This window comes from Macrobrachium nipponense, chromosome 13 (assembly GCF_015104395.2).
Source record: "Macrobrachium nipponense isolate FS-2020 chromosome 13, ASM1510439v2, whole genome shotgun sequence".
In the NCBI taxonomy this organism is placed as follows: domain Eukaryota; kingdom Metazoa; phylum Arthropoda; class Malacostraca; order Decapoda; family Palaemonidae; genus Macrobrachium; species Macrobrachium nipponense.
The window spans coordinates 6,384,521-6,405,352 of record NC_087206.1 but is presented as its reverse complement, the minus strand read 5'-3'; the positions used below and the strand labels follow the sequence as shown (position 1 = coordinate 6,405,352).

The window sequence follows — 20,832 nt, the reverse complement described above, 5'->3', positions numbered from 1 at the left end:
TCCTTTGCCCAAACATTTTCTTCCTGCATTATCATTATACTACATTGGTGAAACTATGTTTTAAATACTGAATATACCAACTTTTTCAGCTTATAATTTGTACAATGTAATGCATTTAATATCAATTTCATCTACAAAGTGGCAACACTGCCGTTGACAGTTACAAAACCTTCCCTTGAAAATCAGTTGTGATAAGCAGATCGTGGGGCAGGATGGGTGGGACTAGATCAATTATACAGGTAGCATTACTAATATTAATTTTATAATAAAAATTCCATATTAATAAACATTACCTTAATATAATTTATCTAGCCCAATTAACCACATTGAAAAGGAGGAGGGAATCTGAGTACAATTTCCCTTTTGAGCAGAATAGGACATAAAACAATCAAAGAAATATATATCATAGGCAGTTAAAAACTCAACCCAAGGTCTAAGATACTAAGAACTCAAAGTCTCCTACCATAATGCCGCCGAACTGCGGTAGTTAAGGACAAGGAGTAATTGCATAGTCAGTCCGTCTGCACTAAAGTCAGGTGACCGACCAGGTGACCAGTCAGACAAATCGAGGACAGCAAGGCTGCACCTGATGACTTTATCAAGCACTACAACGACACCTGCTCTTTCACGAATGTCTGGCGCCAAGAGAGAGGAGCGGGTATGACAACTCTTTCCCTGAAGGATGAGTGCCTCGACTGCCTGGGCGAATCAAAGCTAAGCAAACATTGGGGGCGTATCAACGTAACCCACCATCGCCAGCAGTGATATCGGCTCATGAGCAACTCCTGACTTGAGCTTTCTGGTGCCAAGAGAAAGGAGCGCGGAGCAAAAAGGCGACTTAGTCCTGAAGGACGAGTGCCTGACAGTCCAACCTGGTCTCATGTTAAACGATCATCGGAGGGTGTATCAACGCAACTGACTTCGTCAACAAGAAACTCAGGGCTACTAAATGTCGCCTGATCTCGCACGAGTGTCTGACTCCCAGAAAACAGGTGAGACAAAAAGTAGATGGTGAACGAGTCACCAGATGACAGCAGATGATCCATCGACTAATTCCTTGTCCAGAAGGACAATGGAAGAAGTGTGAGTCATCAGGACAAGCGAACCAGTGGCTAGTCCTCGGTCGCCATCGACTTTGGGAGAAGCGTAGTCGCCAGTGCCGACAACCCAGTGGCTGGTCCCATGTCAGACTGACAATGGAAGCAGCATGAGTTGTCAAGCAGCCAGTCCTTGTCATCAACAACACCTAAATACCAAACTGCCTAATTCCCATTATAAGTAAACCAAAAACTGCAATAAGTTATAATGCAAAAACAAAAAACATATACAACAACAAAAATTAATAGATAAATAATATACAGGTAACAACCAAACGTAAAACAGGAAGACTACCTAATTCTCCTGTCTGATGACCTGTCCTGCCATCACCAACGGGCCCAAAGAACGAAGGTCGCCTAGAACTAGAGAAATATCCCTCAAGTAAAAAGCGACAAAAACAGAATTAGAACGCCAAGTCGCCGCCTCAAGCACCTTGGCGACTGAGACGTTCTTCATAAAAGCTACTGATGTAGCAACTGCTCTAATACTGCGTGCTCTCGCCGTCTGGCCTTCACAGGCAGCTGAACCACCAGTTTTAACAATAAGATCTCTGAGAAAAAAGGATACACCATTCTTTGATATAGGTCTCTTGACATTTCGGGGTGAAACAAACAGATGACGGGGACGACCCTGAATGTCCTTCGTGCGACGTAAACAGCATGAGAGCACCCTAACAGGGCAAAGAACTAATTCCTCGTATAAACTACCAACAAAGTCGACCAGCAACTTCAGAACGAAAGACCTGGGAATGGGATTATCAGACGATTCAGTCTTTGCGACAAATTCGGAAAGGTATGACAAAATCATGTCTTGTCCAGATCTGGCAACCAGAAAAGAGAGTGCTTGCAGTTCACCCTCCCTCTTGGCTGTAGCCAGTGAGACAAGGAAGAGTGTCTTAGAAGAGAGGTCCCTAAAATTGGCCATATTCAGAGGCTCGAACGGAGGGAACCTTAAGGCTTGAAGGACTTTATTAACGTACCATGTCGGAGGAGAACACTGCGGACTAGGTCGAGATGGGGAAAAGGATCGAATTAAATCTCTAATGACATAAGATGAAGAGATTTCAGGGAGCCTTGCCTTAAAAACATAGGAAAGCATCGACCTATAACCCTTAATGCATGAAGGTGACAGGGCCCTGTCATGATGTAAATGAACTAAAAACTCAGCTACTTTCGGTAAAGAAAGTCTAGAAATTGAATGTCCTTGAGACTTACACCAACGTCTGAAAACTGACCATTTAGCCTGATAATTTACTCTGGTTGATTGCCGTCTGGCAAGAGCCAACTGTGGCGCCACTCTGGAGGAGAACCCTTTGTGCTTGGAGAATCTCCTGACAGTCTCCAGGCATGAAGATGAAGCATGTGGAACCTCTGAGGGAACCAATGAAAATGGGGTTGTTTGAGAAGATCTGGTCTCTCTGTCAGACGAATCGGGGGCTCCACCAGTGCTTCCAGTAGGTCGGGAAACCACTCCTTCTGTGGCCAGAAGGGGGTGATCAAGGTGAGACTCAGACGCTTGGTTGCCCTCACTTTGTTGAGGACTGACCTCACCAGACCGAACGGAGGAAATGCATAGGCTTGAAGGCCCTCCCAGTCCTGCAGAAGAGCGTCTGTCCCGGCACTCTGAGGAGTCTGGTAAGGGGCGAAGTAGATCTGGCACTGAAAATTCAGTGGGGTGGCAAACAGATCGACTGTGATAGGCCACTTCTTCCTGAGGCTGTCGAAGACTTCCTGGCAAAGAGTCCATTCCGACCCTTGAACTTCATTCGGTTTTGACAAGGCGTCTGTTAAGATGTTGTGATGGCCCAGGATAAACTAAGGGACCAACATAATCCCCCTGTCTTCTGCCCAACACAGGATTGATCGGGCTTCTTGAGTGAGCAGGTCCAACTGAGTGCCACCTTGGTTTCTTAAGTACAAGACTGCTGTGGTGTTGTCGACAAAGATCACGACAACCGACTCCAACAGTTGATCCTGAAATGAAAGAAGGCCTAGTTACACTGCCCTTAGTTCCCTCCAATTTATTGACATGATCCTCTCTTCCTCTGACCAAAGGCCCAAAGTGACTTCGGAGCCCAGGTGCGAGCCCCAACCTTGATCTGAGGTGTCTGACCAAAACAGGTCCGGCGGAACTGAAAGAAGAGACGTCCCTGACTTGAGGCAGTGAACTTGCATCCACCAACGGAGATCCTTCCGACATTATGGAGAAGAGGCGAAATCCCCACGACTGCGAAGTGTCGACTGAAGGGGCCTCATTCTGAGACGACCTCTGGGTACAGGTTGGATGAGGGATGACAAATGGCCCCAGGAGAGTCAAAGAGAAACTGGCTCCATTACGGAGGACAAAAATTCTTCAAACCAGACTTAGAAGGCTTGTCTATCCATTTCTGCAGCGGGAGAAGCCTCAAAATCTGGGAATTCAAAACAATCCCCAGATAAGTCACTGATCTGGCAAGGGATTAGATTGGACTTGTCGAAGTTGACACGAATGCCCAATTCGACAGAGACACAAACTATCTCCCTCGACCGGAAACATTTCTCTAGAGATTCGGCCTGGACTAGCCAATCGTCCAGATACCGAAGCATCCTTACATTTAACTGATGCAGAATAACCGAAACAGGAGCCATCACCCGAGAAAAGACCTGTGGAGCAGTGGTAAGGCCGAAACAAAAAGGGTCCTTGAAATGACAATTTGTCGAAAATTGCATTTTTTTTTCTAACTATACAAACCTGAGGTCCTTTAACAATAGGAAGGTAACTAGCGGCAGCTGGGACGGTCGTAAGCTTCGAACAAGGGGAGAACGGTAGTTAACTGCTTGTCCGATCGTGCGCGGCGTGAAGAATCACTTTTGCTTTAGGCCCATGCAAAAAGTTGCAGAGTGAGGGGTGGTATGAGGTGGGACTATATGTAAAGGACCTCAGGTTTGTATAGTTAGGAAAAAATGCAATTTTCGACAAATTGTCATTTGTTCCGATACGTAATACAACCCTCGGTCCTTTAACAATAGGAAGCTCACTTCTTGGTGGGTGGAATCTGAGTCTTTTTGGTGAACAGACTGGTGTTCGTCCAACCTTGGAATGCCTCCCTGGTCGTAAGAGCAAGGGAGGGATCCAAACCTCTGTCCGATTGATCGGGGTGTGCACCGCAGGATCAATGGTCAGACCTCTGAGCCAAGTACTAAGAGAGAGGCAAGCGTATCTCTTCGTACCAGCATTGCAAGAACTTGTTCCTGTACAGGAGCCAACATAAAGTTATGGGTTTGTCTCAAGTAGGCATCCACTCCTTCCCCTTGTTGGAGGGAGTGGAGGATATTTGCTTCTATCCCTAGCTAAAGGGATAGATTTGGGGCTCGGTCGAGTAGCTTACCTGCATCGGATTCCTTTTCCAGCATGGTGACGACCGTGACCCTCTGCCCACAGTAGAGAGAGAGAAATGACAATTTGTCGAAAATTGCATTTTTCCTAACTATACAAACCTGAGGTCCTTTAACAATAGGAAGTAGCTAAGCGGCAGCTGGAACGGTCGTAAGCTTCGAACAAGGGGAGAACGGTAGTTAACTGCTTGTCCGATCGTCGCGCGCCGCGCGACTGGGAGGTAAACAAATCACTTTGCTTTGGCCCATGCAAAATACGCAGAGTGAGGGGTGGCATGAGGAGGGACTTTATGTTAAAGGACCTCAGGTTTGTATAGTTAGGAAAAATGCAATTTTCGACAAATTGTCATTGTTCCGATACGTAATACAAACCCTCGGTCCTTTAACAATAGGTAAGACTGATTCTTGGTGGGAGGAATCTAGTCTTTTTGATGACAGACTGGTGTTCGTCCATCCCTGGAATGCCTCCCTGGTTGTAAGAGCGAGGGAGGGATCCAAGCCTCTGTCCGATTGATCGGGGGTGTGCACCGCAGGATCAATGGTCAGACCTCTGGGGCCGAGTACTAAGAGAGAGGCAAGCGTATCTCTTCGTACCAGCAAGCAAGAACTTGTTCCTGTTTGCAAGAGGCAACATAAAGTATGGGTTGTCTCAAGCTGGCATCCACACCTTCCCCCTCCCCCTTGTTTGGAGGAAGTGGTGGATACACGCTCCTATCCCTAGTGAAAGGGATAGGATGGGGCTCTGTTGAGTAGCTCACCTGCATCTTGTCCTTATCCAGCAGGGTGACGACCGTGTCCCTCTAACCACAGGTAGAGGGGAAGAAAAAGATGGGAAGAGGAGCCAGTCACACTCTCATTCACCATCCATTCTTACGGTCACACCAGGACTCGATGCTGTTCAGCCTGCGAGGGTCTGGGTTCGCTACACAACGTGTTGAGCAGCCACCACGGGTCCCAAGGAAAAAGATCCAAGGACCTGTGGGCAATATCCCGAGGTTAGAAGGAAGGGCATGTGGTCCTGGTTGGACCAGACCCCTGCCTTCAGTACCTGCGCCAAGGAGAAGTTCTTGTGGACAAGGCAGCTCTCCTTCGCATCGAAGGCGGTGAAGTCCATTAGGGAGGGGATTGTGAACGACTCGAACCAATCGTCAGGGACCGAAGGGTTCTGAGTCTTCGCTACGAAGTTCGGTACGAAATCGAGCGTCACGGATCCCCATCCCCTGGGTGCCTGACTTCGCAGGAGAAGTCATGCGTTCCTCAGGAAAAGGAAAAGAAGGAAATAGTCGCATGACCTTATCCCTCTCTCTACTTCGGTGATGTTCCCAGTACCCATACTGGTCTGTCCGTTAGCAACGAAGTCTCTCGCATCCTCCTATCCCCATGCAGCGAAGTTCTCGGTAGTGGATAGGACACCGACACTCCATGGTGGTGTCAATGGTATGGGTACTGTGACAAGCTTATTTAAAACGAAGTAATGGTTGCTGTGTAACAACCGAACTAAGTCAACAGCGTAATTCGTAACTGACCTCGGGCGCTCTGACAGCTGCCGACTGGTTGCGTTCGGTAGGAGGCAAGTTGTCAAAGCATCCGAGTAAGTCACGTGACCTTCGCCTTTAAAGGGTTATGCCGAGAGACCAAACAAATGATGTATTTGTTTGGTCCCATGGCCGGACAGCGAGGTGAATGATTCTCTTAAGGCATGTACCCAACAGGCGAAAGTCAATTGCCTTCTAGAGACCGAGATCCCTGAAGGTAAAACATCTCATGTTTGTTGAATCTCAGCTAAGGAGAAACAACACTATGTACCGTGAAGACGAAGGTAGATATTGAATGCAACCTACGTCTTCACATATGAATCGAGAGAAGGAGTCTCAAGATTCATAACCTGTGCTTAACAAATGACTGAAACGCTACCCGCTATTTCATTGCTGTCCGGTGAGAAGTCGTAGTTGCAATGAAAGCGGGGCGTTCTTCGGTAATGAAAACACAGGTGAAAGTCCGCCTGAAGAACTGCTTCTCATGGGCTGAACATTTGGAGGTAGAGCGGTCAGGTCGGAGAGTAGGCGATGTCCTTTCTGACACATCTTGTAATTCGGGTTGAACAATGAACAATTGTACACCTACGAATACGAGATATTTTTGAAGACAAACTCAGATGTCTGCAAAATCATTCGCATTATCGCAGTGCGATGCAGCGGAGACTTGTACAGACTTCTGTTACCGTGCGGTAAACAGAAAGATGAAAGAGTCCAAGAGATATCTCTGTTGAAAATTCTCGCAATGTGGGCGAAGGCGATGGAATCAGCGTCAGCGCAGTAGATGGTCCCGTTCATTATTGCGGAGAATCCCCGTTAATCAGAGACCTAAGTCCATGATTGTTAGGCAGAGATACGGTTCGGTAGTCAATCAAGCAGGGGAGGAGAGAGAGACATACATGACCGTGAATCTCGGAGGCCCAGCTGATACTGAGCTGCTATGAGGCAGCTCAATACGCAGTGGTTGAGCCTGCTGACAATCGTCATCCTGAGTTGCCAGGTAATCCATTATTCCACGAAGGAATGCGTTCGGCTAGAACTACCGAGCATAAAAGATATGCTCGGGCAATTATATTTAGGCGAAACGGAATTTTCGGTAAATATAAAAGGTTGAAATGGTGTTGTCGTGACAAAACCATAAGTATATAAAATTGAAACTGAAAACTCCTGGGAGGTTGCAGGCAACCCCGAGTTGCAGTTCAATTAGAATATTCTCGTCTAAGTCGCAATCCGTAGAATAACTAGGATATGCGCCTACCCCTCGGACAATTCAACTGCTTAGCAGAAATCATGTCGCTGAGGTTAATATACGTAGATAATTTGTAGAGGATTCTGAACAACGATCTCCATCCTAATTCTTTCCTTCAAGAAAACAAAAAATAAGGATTGGAGATCGACCACCTTCGTTCTCTATCAAAGAGAGTGAAGGAGAAGTCTTCCTCGAAGGAAGCTTCAATGGTGAACAGAATACTAAGACGATAGTTCAAGCCAAACTGGATATTCCCGTCCGATCTCCTCTATTCCAGGTTGGTCGCCTACTGTGAGATAGTTTCTTTCAGCAGCAGTCTTCTTCACAATGCTAGAAATTCCAGGAATTCGAGCAATAGGCGAGGTTCCCGATTATCGTGTAACATATCGGGGATTCTCGTCTCGCTCACTTTGGACCGTGGTCTCGCGTAAGTGTTTGAAGATCGTAAAAACTCGAACACTCGAATGCGCTAGAAATTCCGTAGAATTCTAAGCAGTCTGCGAAACCCCCCACCGAATTCGTCAAACGATATCGGCTGGTGGTCTCTGATTCCCGTAGAAATCGAGAAATCGAGCAGGACGGATTCCTCCTCAACGACCGGGGCTTACATCAGGTAGGACCCGAAGGTCCCCCCCCGGTAGCGCAGTCCCGAACGTGGGATCCTACAAAGAAGTCTTTGTAGGATCCTTCCCCTTTCCCTCCCACGTAGCCGTAAGGAGAGAGGGAATGGGGAAGGAATTGGATACTCGCTCGCCTTCCCAGTGGAACTAGCAGTTGGAGAAGAGTAGGAGCAGCCATCCCGCCTTGCGGCGTGGCCTCTCAGAGTCTGGGAAAACGTATCGTCAGGAGAAAACGTTTTCCCACGGAGGGTTACGAAACTCTCACTGTAGGTAAGGGTCTGCCGCCACTGTGAACGTCGTCTGGGTGGGGCTGATCGACACCTGACAGGAGAGGGCCGATACCGTCCTCCGACTCATTCCAGTCCTCGTCGAGGTCGAAACCTCTCAGGAGGACCGAAGGAGTATTTAAATACGGTGTCCGAAGACACGTAGAAAACGCCGCTGTCGCAGTAGAGGAGGTGGAAGTAGCTTGATCGACCGGCCAGAACTGAGAGAGCCTTCTTGTCCGGAGACGAGAGACACTGGTTCGAGACAGAATCGGCAAGCTCCGACGCGGCAGACCCACCGTCGGTTTGGGTTCCCTCTCGGGCCCCCAAAACGACTCGAGCAGAGACGTGGGCTCTGCTTGGTGGGAGCGGCATCCTTCCGCAGGGTCATTATGCTGACGAATCAGCTTAATGACTTCTGCAAATTCCTCTGTATCTCGGGAGTAACCGCGTCTTGCGGAGTAGGACCGTCCAGTCCCTCCAACAAGAACACAGATCCCTAGATACTCCTCCTTCAGAAGGAGGAACAGCGGCAGACCCCTGACGGTCGCCTCCAGCTAATGCGCGTATGTCCTGGTCGGTACCTAGAACCGTGCCTGTTCCATACGGCGTCATAGCGGGGTCGCCGAGCGGCGCACCTCTCGCGATCACTCATAGGTACCTCGCTGCTCCCGGCGAGTAGCCCGAGGAGGTTGAAAGGTGACAGGAGAGGCAGACCTTGACGCTCCCCCCTAGCTCGCTGGCAGGACCAGCGTGCTTGGAGGGACTGCTGCTGATCGTCAACTACCGCGGTGGCGATCGAGCAGCATGCCTAGCCTTGCCGCTCGCCTGAGGCGAGAGGCTTGGCTGAGAACGTCGACGCTGATCTCTAGCGTCAGGCGAGCTGTTTGCTGGTTATCGTCTCCACCCGCCCATCCCGATGGGGAAGCGGCGTCAGTGACCTCTAGGAGCTCGCTGTCACTTGTGACCACCCGGCGACCGTCCTCCCCTCGGCGCGTCGAGCCGCTGGTACCGACGGCCGCGGGGACCCCTTCCTCGCCTCAACCCGTTATGGGGAGGGGCAGACCTGACGCTCCCCTCCCGCGTCGCTGGCAGGACCAGCGTGCGGTGGAGGGCTGCTGCTGATCGTCAACGCCGCGGTGACGGTCGAGCAGCAGGCCTAGCCTTACCGCTCGCCTCCCTGGGGCGATTGGCTCGGCTGAGAACGTCGAGAAACCGATCTCTAGCGTCAGGCGAGCTGCCGCTGGTCACCGTCTCCGCCCGGTCCCATCGGGACGGCGGACGGGTGACCTGCTAGGCTCTGTGTCGCGTCGAGACCGGCCAGCGTCCTCTCGGCGCGTCGAGTCGCTGGTACCAGCCGTGGCTCCGGTACCGGCGGCCGCGGGGACTCCTTCCTCGCCTCAACCCGTGGCTGATCAGCGACCGTTCACGTTAGCCCGAGCAGCCATTGATCGCTGCGAGAGCGTCCACTGGCCTGGCGAGAGTCGTGTGCACGACTCTCGCCAGTCTTCTGCTCCGCGCCGCTGTCTTGACGGCGAGCGAGCTCGGGCGTCAAAACTTTGGCTGGACGGTCTTCTTGGAAGAGCGTCCACTCGGTGCTTCTCGCGAACGAGAAGCGGCCGAGACGGAACCTGGTTTAGCGGCAGACCCGCTAGCACCAGGTGAGGACGCACCAGCCGAGGCTGGTGCCCTCTGGTCCCCGTCGACTTCTTCTTTGCAGAAGAAGCGACGGGCCCCGTTCCCGAAGGAGGCAGGAGGACCAGCAGAAGAGCTCCCCAGCTCGCCTGAGCGAGCCGGGCCCTTAGAAGATCCCGAAGGAGTCTTCTTAGGGGGAAAGGAGGCAACCTTCTTCTTCTTCGGCTGTTTGGCCTTAGAAGTCGAAGGGGAAGGAGAGGCAGCGGACGACGACACCTCTTCTTCGCCAGGCTCCGCAGGACAGACGTCAGGTCTTCCATCCAGGAGGGAGCCGGGGCAGTTGCCGAAGCAACAGGGCCCGACTGCACCTGTCCGGAAAGACCTGAGACTGTGACAGCATCACCAACAGCAGGAACAACAGGAACAGGTCCAGGAACAGCAGGAACATCTGAAAGTGAATGAGCAGCAGGCACCTGATCTGAAAGGGAATGAGCGGCTGGGACAGCAACAGGCACGGCAGGTACCACAGGAGAGACAGGCATCCTGTCGGCAGCTACCGTCATCCTCGGCACTGGCGGCAGGTCCAGGGGGGTACTCTTTGGGCAGCGGCAGTCCGGGGTCGGCAATACAAAGAACCCAGGTGGCGGTGGCACCGTCCTGATTGGCACGGCAGGAATTGGTTCTGGATTGCAGCCGTGGGTGTTACCGACATGACATGTGGTGTGTACACCAGGTGCGGTGACATCTCATATGCTGGTGTCGAGATTGTGGTTGTTGTAGTGGTTACCGTATCATGAGTGACCACTGCCGACCCCGCCAACCGCTGAATCACCCCTGCAGTCCCAGCGACTCCCACACTGTCCCAGGTCGTCCTCGCTGATGGCAACCTGCGGAAGCAACAGTCGGGTTAATTAGAGGGCTTCCGCGCCTGGGGGAGAGAGAGAAGCCCCACCCAGAGCGGACGGAAGACCCCCCCCGAGTACAACTGGACGTCCGTTACCAAAGGAGTCACTGGACTTTCCGATGACTTCTTGTGTCCTCGTACAGCACCCCACTGCGCTCTGACGAATGCATACACGTTACACAGGGCTCGTTGCGGAGCACTCTCGCCCACGACAACGAGTACAAACCTCGTGAGGATCTACATCTACATCCAAGGTCGTCTCCAACGGATGTAGCACCTGCGGTAACATAGATAGATTAGTAAGAGGGGTTCCCTCACGCACGGGGGGAAGACATGCCCCACCCCGAACGCAAGGAAGACCCCAAATACAAAATACAATGAAGAAGCTGAGCGGGGGGCAGGAAGGAAGACGAAGAATCGGCTACCAACTTCCTGGCAGACCTTCGCTTCCCCCACCCCCGCACAGCAGTGAAAAGTAATATGAAAATGAAACAGAATACTGCCCTTGCGATTCACTTCATAGAACTTAAAGGAGAAAAGATCAATTCCCGGGTAAGAACGGAAACTTGATCCAATAATATGATGCTATCATAAAATATATATGAAAATGAAACAGAATACTGCACTTGCGATTTCATTTCACATAAAAAAAACGTAAGGATCAATTCCCGGGTAAGAACGAAAATTGATCCAGATTAAATTCATGCAATCAATAAATGAAAATGAAAAGCAAGATTGCAATTGCGAATCCACTTTCATTGCACTTCTATTATACAAAGTTAAAAGTTCGTGCCGAGCGCAATCACACTCTCGGTAAACGAACGCACAGGGCAAAAATATAATGAAAAAAGTACTTACATTTTTCAATTACACCCTTTCGCCCAAATACATGACTCGGCGCGAGCGCGCCCCGCCCCTCGGCACCGAGACATAATTCAAGGGTTCATAATTAAGTAATGAAAATGAAAACAGTGTACTTACAGTTTCATTTTCAAGTCAAACAAACTATTAGTAGAAAACACAATATAAACAAAGCATACGACGATGAAGCGGGCAGAGAGCGATGACGAACACGTCCTTCACACCCGCGGCCGAAAGCAAAAGTGATTTGTTTACCTCCCAGTCGCGCGGCGCGCGACGATCGGACAAGCAGTTAACTACCGTTCTTCTCCCCTTGTTCGAAGCTTACGACCGTTCCAGCTGCCGCTTAGCTACTTCCTATTAGTTAAAGGACCGAGGGTTTTTGTATTACGTATCGGAACAAAGATGGAGAAGAGAAGCCAGTCGCACTCTCATTCAACCATTCATTCCTACAGTCACACCAGGAATCGATGCTGTTCTGCCTGCTCGGGTGCTGGGTAAGCTTACACAACGTGTTGAGCAGCCACCACAGGTCCCAAGGAAAAGTATCCAAGGACTTGTGGGCAATATCCCGAAGGTAGAAGGAGGTGAAGGTAGTCTGGTTGGCCCAGACACCTGCCTTCAGGACCTGCGCCACGGAGAAGTTCTTACGGAACGCCAAAGAGGGTCCAATACCTCTGACTTCGTGGGCTCTCGGTCGGAGCGTACGGATGTCGTCACTACCATCAGCCTCGTACGCTCTCCTGATTACCTCACGCAGCCAGAAAGAAAGCGTGTTCTTGGATACTCTTTCTTGGTCACCCCAGTGCTAACGAAGAGGCGTCGACACTCAGGCCTGAGGTGTCGAGTTTTCTTCAGATAGCGCCGTAGCGCCCTCACAGGACAAAGCAGCATCTCATCCGTATCGTTTGTCGGTGAAATCCATTAGGGAGGGGATCGTGAAAGACTCGAACCTGTCGTCAGGGATCGACGGATTCTGAGTCTTAGCTACGAAATTCGGGACGCAAATCGAGCGTCACAGATCCCCAGCCCCTGGAATGTTTAACATTGAAGGACAGACCATGAAGTTCCCCTACTCTCTTCGCCGATGCCAGGCCAGCAAGAAGAGGGTCTTGAGGGTCAGATCCCTGTCTGACGACTCTCGGAGTGGCTCGAATGGTCTTCAGTCAAACTCCTAAGGACGAGAGTCACATCCCACTCAGGGGGCCTGAGTTCCCTGGGTGGGCAAGACCTTTCGAAGCTCCTCATTAGCAAGGAGATCTCGAACGAGTTCGAGATGTCCAGTCCCCTCAGTTTAGGACGAGCGCCAGGGCGGCTCTATATCCTTTAACTGTGGGTACTGAGAGGAGCTTCTCTCGGCGAAGAAACACGAGGAAATCCGCTACCTGCTGAAGAGTGGCTCTGAGAGGAGATAGACCCCCGTCTACGACACCAACCACAGAAGACGGCCCACTTCCCCTGGTACACAGCTGCAGAGGACTGTGACTGACGTCCAGCCATCTCTGTTTGCTGCGCTGCGAGAAAAGCCTCTCGTTCGCAAGAGATGGTGGATAACAGCCAGCCGTGAAGTTGTAGGGACTGGACTGCTCGGTGGTACCGCTCTACGTGTGGCTGGGCTAGAAGGTTGTGCCAGTGGGGCATCTCTCTCGGTTCTTCCGCAAGAAGAGCCAGCAGGTCGGATACCAAACGGCTTGAGGTCGTTTGGGAGCACCAGGATCATCCTGAGATTGGGAGTGACCAGCGCTCGGCTGATCACTTTCCGAATCAGACAAAAGGGAGGAAAGGCGTAGACCGAAGAGGTTGTCCCAGGGGTGTTGGAGAGCGTCCTCTGCAGCTGCCCATGGGTCCGGCACGGCTGAGCAAAAAAACTTGAAGTTTTTTGTTGTGCCGGGTGGCGACAGTCTATGACCGGACGCCCCCACAGGTTGAAGAGCCTTTCCGCCACTTCTGGGTGTATGGGGACCACTCGGTCCCCTATTACCTGATCCCGACGGCTGAGCTTGTCTGCTACTACATTCCTCTTGCCTGGAATGTAGCGTGCTGACAGCTCTATTGAGTGGAGCCGTGGCCCACTCGTGCACCTGCACAGTCAACTGGTGTAGCAAAGGGAGAGCACTAGGCCCCCCTGCTTGTTGACGTATGCCACTACTGTGGTGTTGTCGCACATCAACACCACCGAGTGTCCCATCAAGCGGTCTTGGAACTCTTGGAGAGCGTAAAACGCCGCCTTGAGTTCTAGGACATTGATGTGAAGGTGCTTGTCGTGATGGTCCCACACACCTGCAGCCAGCAACTCCTCCAGGTGTGCGCCCCATCCCTCGGTCGATGCGTCTGAGAACAGCAGCATCTCCGGGGGGGGCCGGGGGGGGGGAGTGCGTAGAGGCACCCATCTTAAGAGGTTCCTGTCGTCGAGCCACCAGGCTAGGTCCTGCCTCACCTTCTCCGTGAGGGACACGGGGAAGTAAGGTGGATCCTTTACCTGTGCCAACTCTCCCCCTTAGTCTCCACTGGAGAGACCCCCCCCCCGCAGTGAAGACGTCCGTGAGAACTAACTTCTCGAGTGACGACAGGTGGCCGATCACGACTTGCCATTGCTGAGCTGCCTGTTCCTGCCGAGACAGGAACCGGCCGGCTGCCTCCCTGAATTTGCTGATCCTCAAGTCTGCGGGCGGACTTGAGCTGCTACCGTATCGATCAGCATACCCAGGTACTTCATCTTCTGCTTGGGTTCGAGATCGGACTTCTCGTAGTTTATCACGATCCCCAGATCGCGACAAAACTTTAGAAGTCGATCCCTGTCCTGCAGCAACTGCGAGCGGGAGCTTGCCAGGACCAGCCAATCGTCGAGATACCTCAGAAGACGTTATCCCGTGCGAATGGGCCCAAGCAGGACACCAAGCGGTGAAACACTCTCGGTGAACACCTGTGGGGCGGTTGAGAGACCGAAGCAAAGTGCCCTGAATTGGTACACCGTCCCGTCGAAGATGAAGCGGAGGTACTTTCTGGAGGACTGATGGATGGGTATTTGAAAATACGCATCCTTCAGGTCCACTGAAAGCATGAAGTCGTTCTCCCTGATGGAGTCCAGCACGGAACGTGCTGTCTCCATCTTGAACCGAGTCTGGCGAACAAATCGGTTCAGGGGAGAGAGATCTATCACCGGGCGCCAGCCCCCCGACCCTGCCTTTTTCCACTAAGAAAAAAGGCGGCTGTAAAAGCCCGGTGACCGATCCACTACGACTTCTACAGCTCGTTTGGTCAGCATGGTCTTGATCTTCCTGCCGAAGAGCGTCGTCCTTTTGAGGATCCCAGAACATATGTCTGCAGATGGACCGGGTTGGAGGTGAGGGGTGGCCGAGATTCGAAGGGTAGTAGATATCCCTCCCGAAGGACGTCTACTATCCAGGTCTCTGGCACCGTAGCGCTGCCAAGTTGCCCAATGGCTCGCCAGGCACCCCCCCACTTCCGGCAGCTGGTGAGGGGGTAACGCCGTCCCTAGCGTTTCCCACCTCGCTTCGACTTCTTCCCAGCACCTCCTCGGGGAAAGGAGGGCTGGGAGGAGGGCTGGTTACGGCCTCCTTTACCAGAAGTTGAAGCAGGAAGAGTCTTTCCTCGGGGCTTCGATGGAGCAGCCGTCTTAGCAGCCGAGGAAGCGCTAGCTAAACTCTTAGGGCTTAGCCGCAGTTGTACGAGGTTTGCCCAGAAACCTTCGTAAACTGCCTGGTGAACCAGAACGGTCACTGTCATCAGTGCGCCGTCTTTCCACCGCAGCGTCCACCATCTCTCCGGGAAAGAGAGCGGAGGAACTCTTCATTGGTCCGTTACGGAGTGTCCATTTACCGGGCCTCACGCCCCGGCCCCCTTGCGGCTTACTCCGTGTAAGGACAGCGTCCCTACGACGGAGAACCAAGTTGGCCCACAGGTTTGCCGTCTGATGGGCGAGGTAGGAGATGGCCCTACCTCCAGACTGGCACAGTCTCCTGAAGTCGGGGTCGTCTTCGAGGGCAGCGCCCCCGTCGTTCGGCCGCGACCTTGGATACTGTGAGGGACCACTAGATCCAACCAAGAGACTGCCTGGAAAGCCGCCATAGCGGTAGCTTCCAGGCCCAGTTGCCTCCTGCTGCGAGAACCACAAGTTCTCCGACAGGAGCTGCTGCAGGGACACACCTGGAGTTAGCCTAGCTAGCTCCGGGTTAACCTGTTTGGGCGGTATGGATCCACTGATGGCACGTAGAACTTCCGCTGTCGCTGCAGAGGAGGAGGAAGTAGCTTGGAAGACCGTCCTGACTTAAGTGAGTCCTCTCGTCCTGAGACGAAATTCTCCACCTGGTCAAGGACTGAGTCTGCAAGCTCAGATCGCGGCAGTCCCACCGTCAATTTGGGTTCCCTCTTCGGGCCCCAAAATGACTCGAGCCGGGACGTGTGGGCTCGATTGGTGGTTTAGCGGCGATCCTTCCCCCAGGTCGTTGTGCTGACGAATCAGCGCAATAACCTGGCAAAGTTCCTCTGGATCTCAGGAGTCACAGCGTCCTGAGGAGTAGGACCGTCCAGTCCTCCAACAGGAGCAGCTCTCGAGACCCTCCTCCTCAGAAGGAGGAACAGCAACAGACCCCTGACGGTCGCCTCCAACCACTTGCGCGTACGACCTGGCTGGTCCTAAGACCATGCCTGGTTCGTGCGTCGTCTGGCGGGATCGTGAGCGGCGACCTCTCACGATCCACTCCTAGGTACCAATCGCTCTTCCCGGTGTACCCGAGGAAGTTGAAGGTATAGGAGAGGACAGACCTGACGCTCCCCCCCGTTCGCTGGCAGGACCAGCGTACGTGGGGGGCTGCAGCCGATCACCAACCCGCGGTGGGGATCGATCTGCAGGCCTGGTCGTGCCGCCTCACCTGTGGCGAGAAAGCTCGACTGAGCACGTCGACCCCAGGTCCCGTGCGTCAGACGAGCTGCTGCTGGCCACCGTCTCCGTCCGGTCCCCTGTGGGAGCGGCGGTCAGGTGATCTGCAGAGCTCGCTTTCGCGGTGGACCGGTGAGCGTCCTCACGGCACGTCAAACCGCTGGTACCAGCCGAAGCTGGTGCCGTTGGTCGAGGGGGACCTCTTCCCAGCCTCAACCCGTGGCCGGTCAGAGACCGTCACGTCAACCCGAGGTACCGGCTGGTCGCTACGAGAGCGGCCGCTGGCCTGGCGAGAGTCACTTGCGCGACTCTCGACAGTCTTCTGCTCCGTGCCTCTGTCATGACGGTGAGCAAGCTCAGGCGTCTTGACTTTAGCTGCACGGTCGCCCGAAGGAGACCGTACACTCGGACCTTCTCGCGAACGAGAAGTCGAGCCGGTACCTGGCTTAGCAGCAGTGCTACCAAGACCAGGCGCGATGTACCAGCAGTAGCCAGCACATCCTTGGTCCCCGTCTTCTTCTTCTTCTCAGAAGAGGAGACGGGCCCTGTTCCCGAGGGAACAGGAGGACCAGCAGAAGCACCCCCCGTCACGCCAGAGCGAGACGGGCCCTTCGAAGGTCCCGCAGGAGCCTTCTTAGGGGGGGAGGAGGCAGCCTTCTTCTTCTTCGGCTTGGAAGCCTTAGAAGTCGAAGGGGGAGAGGCGGCAACAGACGACGAAGAAGACGATGAAGACGACGACGACACTTCCTCTTCTTCTTCCTCTTCTTCGTCAGCGTCTCTCAGGACCGACGTCAGGTCTTCCACCACGGAAAAGTCGGCCAATTGCCGAAGCAACACGCCCCGACTGATCCTGTCCGGAAAGACCTGAGACCGGTGCAGCAACTCCATGACGACGCCGACGTGGGGCAGGGGCAGGCACGGCAGGAGCGGCAGGAACATCAACAGCAGGACCAGCACCATCAGGACCAGCACCAGCAGGACCAGCACCAGCAGGACCAGCAGCAGCAGGACCAGCACCAATAGGACCAGCACCAGCAGGACCAGCACCAGCAGCAACATCAGCATGAGCGTCCCGCACCGCGCGCTTCGTAGGAGCGGCGCGAGGGGCTGGGCAAGCAACCCTCGCTGCAGGTAGGCAGCATAGTCCGGCGTCACAGACCTCTCCTTTAGCCAAACTCATCATTGGGGAACGGGCGGTAGATCCAGGGGCGAACTTTTGGGACAGCGAAAGTCGGGAGTCGGCAGCACATAGAACCCAGTGGGCGGCGGCACGCCCCTCTTAGGTACGGCAGCGATCGCATTTTGAATTGATGCCGTTGGAGTCACCGACGCAATGTGTTGCGTGTACACCACATGAGGAGGGGCGGCGTACGCTGGTGTGGACACAGTATTGGTCGTTGTTGTGACTACACCATGAGTTACAACTGCCGACCCCGCTAGCCGTTGAATCAAGCCCTGGATACTGGGGGCGCCCTGCAGTCCCAACGACGCCCACAACCTGTCCAAGGTCGTCACTCACAGAAGGTACACCTGAGGGAGGAACAGTCGGGTCAGTTTAAGAGGGGCACCCTCACGCTGGGGGAGGACAACCCCACCCAGAGCGGACGGAAAGACCCCGAATAACAATTGAACATCCGGGTATCGGCACCCTCCTCCACACTCGACGGATCGAGTGAGGAGAAGGACTCCGAAACCCCCCCCCCCACAGGGGAGGCGCAAATCGTGGGGGCTGAGCTGGAGGCAGGAAGGATGACGAGGTATCCGTAACCAAAGGAGTCGCTGGAGAGCTTTCCGACGACTCCTTGGTCAGACCTACGCCTCTTCCTACCCTCGTACAGCACCCACTGCGCCTCGGACCAATTTACACACACATTACATGGTTCGGCTCGGGAGCATTCTCGCCCCCGACACCGATAACATAACTCATGAGGATCATGTCTGGGTAAGAGCGGAATCCGCCGCATTTACGCCCCTCCAGCCCGGGACAAACACTCTACGGGCAGCTGGTGGGCGCGGCGAAAGCTCTTCTTGATCCATGATTAATTAATTCACTTCACTCAATGAAAAATGAAAAAAGAGTACTTACAATTTCATTCAAGACCACAAACAAACCAGTCAGAAGAAATTGTAACATCCAAAGCACACGATGAAAATAGCGGGCAGAGCGATGACAAACACGTCCTGTCACACACGGCCGAAAGCAAAAGTGATTCTTCACCGCCCTGCGCGCGGCGCGCGCACGATCGGACAAGCAGTTAACTACCGTTCTCCCCTGTTCGAAGCTTACGACCGTCCCAGCTGCCGCTAGTTACCTTCCTATTGTTAAAGACCGAGGGTTTGTATTACGTATCGGAACAACTGGAAAACTCCCGAGTCCTTGAAAAACCAAAAGTAAGGTCTGCTCTTCGGATGGATGGGGATTTACAGATAAGCATCCTGCAGATCGATGGAAATCATCCAGTCCCCCATCCTGACGGATGAAAGAACAGTCTGAACCGTCTCCATCCGGAACTTGGACTTTAGAATGAACTTGTTCAAGACCGAAAGATCTATGATGGGGCGCCAGGCACCCGAGGCCTTTAGAACTACAAACACCCATGAGTAAAACCCGGGAGAAGGAGGAGCTCGCTCTGTGGCATCCTTCTCCAAGAGGGCTGAAAGCTCCTTCTCCAAGGCTTGACCCCTGATTGAGTGAGGGGAATAACTGCTGAACCCGAGAGGACGATTGGAAAGTGGAGGTCTGGAAACAAAATGGATCTCGTAACCTTCAGGACCTCCACTACCCAAGCATCCACTGCTCTCTCCTGCCAAGCTGACCAATGGCGAGAGAGACAAGCTCCTACTGCGGTCTCCGGGCGAGGTAATGACTCCTACTTCAGAAAATTCCTACGCAGAGACAAGGAAGAAGAAGAAGAAGGTCCTCCTGGAGGTTGAGCTCTTCCCCTGCCCTTGGAGCCACGCCAAGAACCTCTCCCGCGTTTCAAAAGGTGAGCACTAGAGGAGGAAGCTGAGGCACCAGAAACCTGAGATGTACTATGGAAAAATGAGCCAGAAGAAGGAGGTTGTTGGGCTGGAGCAGAAGGTACGGATCTGGCACTAAACTTACACTTACTCCTTGAAGGATCGGGAGGAAGACCAGAGGAAAAAGCTCTTGATAAGGCCCAGTGAGCTTGGGAAGAGGCATCACCTTGATGTTCCTTCAAAACCTCAGAAAGCACAGACATATCAAATAGGGAATCACCAAAAGGAGAAGAGGACAATAAACGGTTTCTCTGAATCTCCGATACAGAGGAGGGTAACTGCGACAAATACAGGTTACGCCTTAGAGAAACAAGAAAGGCCTGCATTGAAGTGGCAAGCTCGTTCTGATGTACAGAAGTGATAAAAATAGACAAGCAGAATTTCTCAAAAAGAGGAGCATCAGGAGGAACAAACCCGGAGTCCTTGATATACATTAAAAGACCTTCGAGGATCCACATATTGAAGGATTGAGCTTCTTGTAAGGAGCTCATAACAGACTCCATGGCAATAAAGTCTTCGATTGAGACCGAGACCAAAGCCTTAGAAAGCAAAGGTTGACCCGAAAGTCAGACAAAATCAGGATTTGGTTTGGGGGGTCGAGAGAATGAAGTATCATCCACCACCTGATAAACTCCTCTCCGGTGTCGTAGAAGAGAAGAGAGCTTCCTCTTCCCTTCCTCGATCACCTTCTGAGCAAAGGGAAAACGTAAAAATTCCCGCGACCGGGAAGGACAGTCAAGAAAAATCCCTTCTGTAATACAACGAGGCGGAGGCTGCTTCTGCTCTTTAGGCCTTGCCTGAGGAAGAAAACTCAAAATTAATTCAAAAAGTTTCTTGAACTCGACATCATGACCGCCATTCAAGGAAACATCAATATCACACGAATCCACGTCATCATCATCATCATCGTCAGATCCTAACTGAGAAACTTCCCCTGAAGTAAGATCCTGATGACTAGCTATCTTAGGTCTAACATTAATACCCCTCCCCTCTTCTCCTAAATAAGCGCCCTTTGGCACTGTTACAGGACTAACAGGGGACACAACGGGGTTCACAAGCCGGGGTATCTGTCGCACCGTTACCCATGGTGCTGTCGACAGGTACCTGACGAGGAGCTGAAAATGAATCTAAAAGAGTGTTAGACATTCTAGTAAAGGCTTCTTCAAAATTTTATGACAGCTTGTTAAACTTGGCTGAGATGTCTATCTAAACTAAGCTGTAATTTTTCAAATTTCTGTTTCCAACTAGTTTCCATCACCAAAAACTTTGAATCAACATCAAAAACGACTTTACTATTTACCGGTTGTACAGGTAGCAAAGCATCAATTAATTCGGAATCGGAATCACACGATACCAAAACCAAAGAACC

At 52.4% G+C, this 20,832-nt stretch overlaps 1 protein-coding gene across 2 annotated transcripts in view; it reads right to left on the bottom strand.

Annotated features, from left to right (window-relative positions):
- LOC135225617 (RWD domain-containing protein 2A-like) overlaps nucleotides 1–20,832 on the bottom strand; it is a 65,328-nt gene that overhangs the window by 8,411 nt on the left and 36,085 nt on the right. The window lies entirely within an intron of this gene.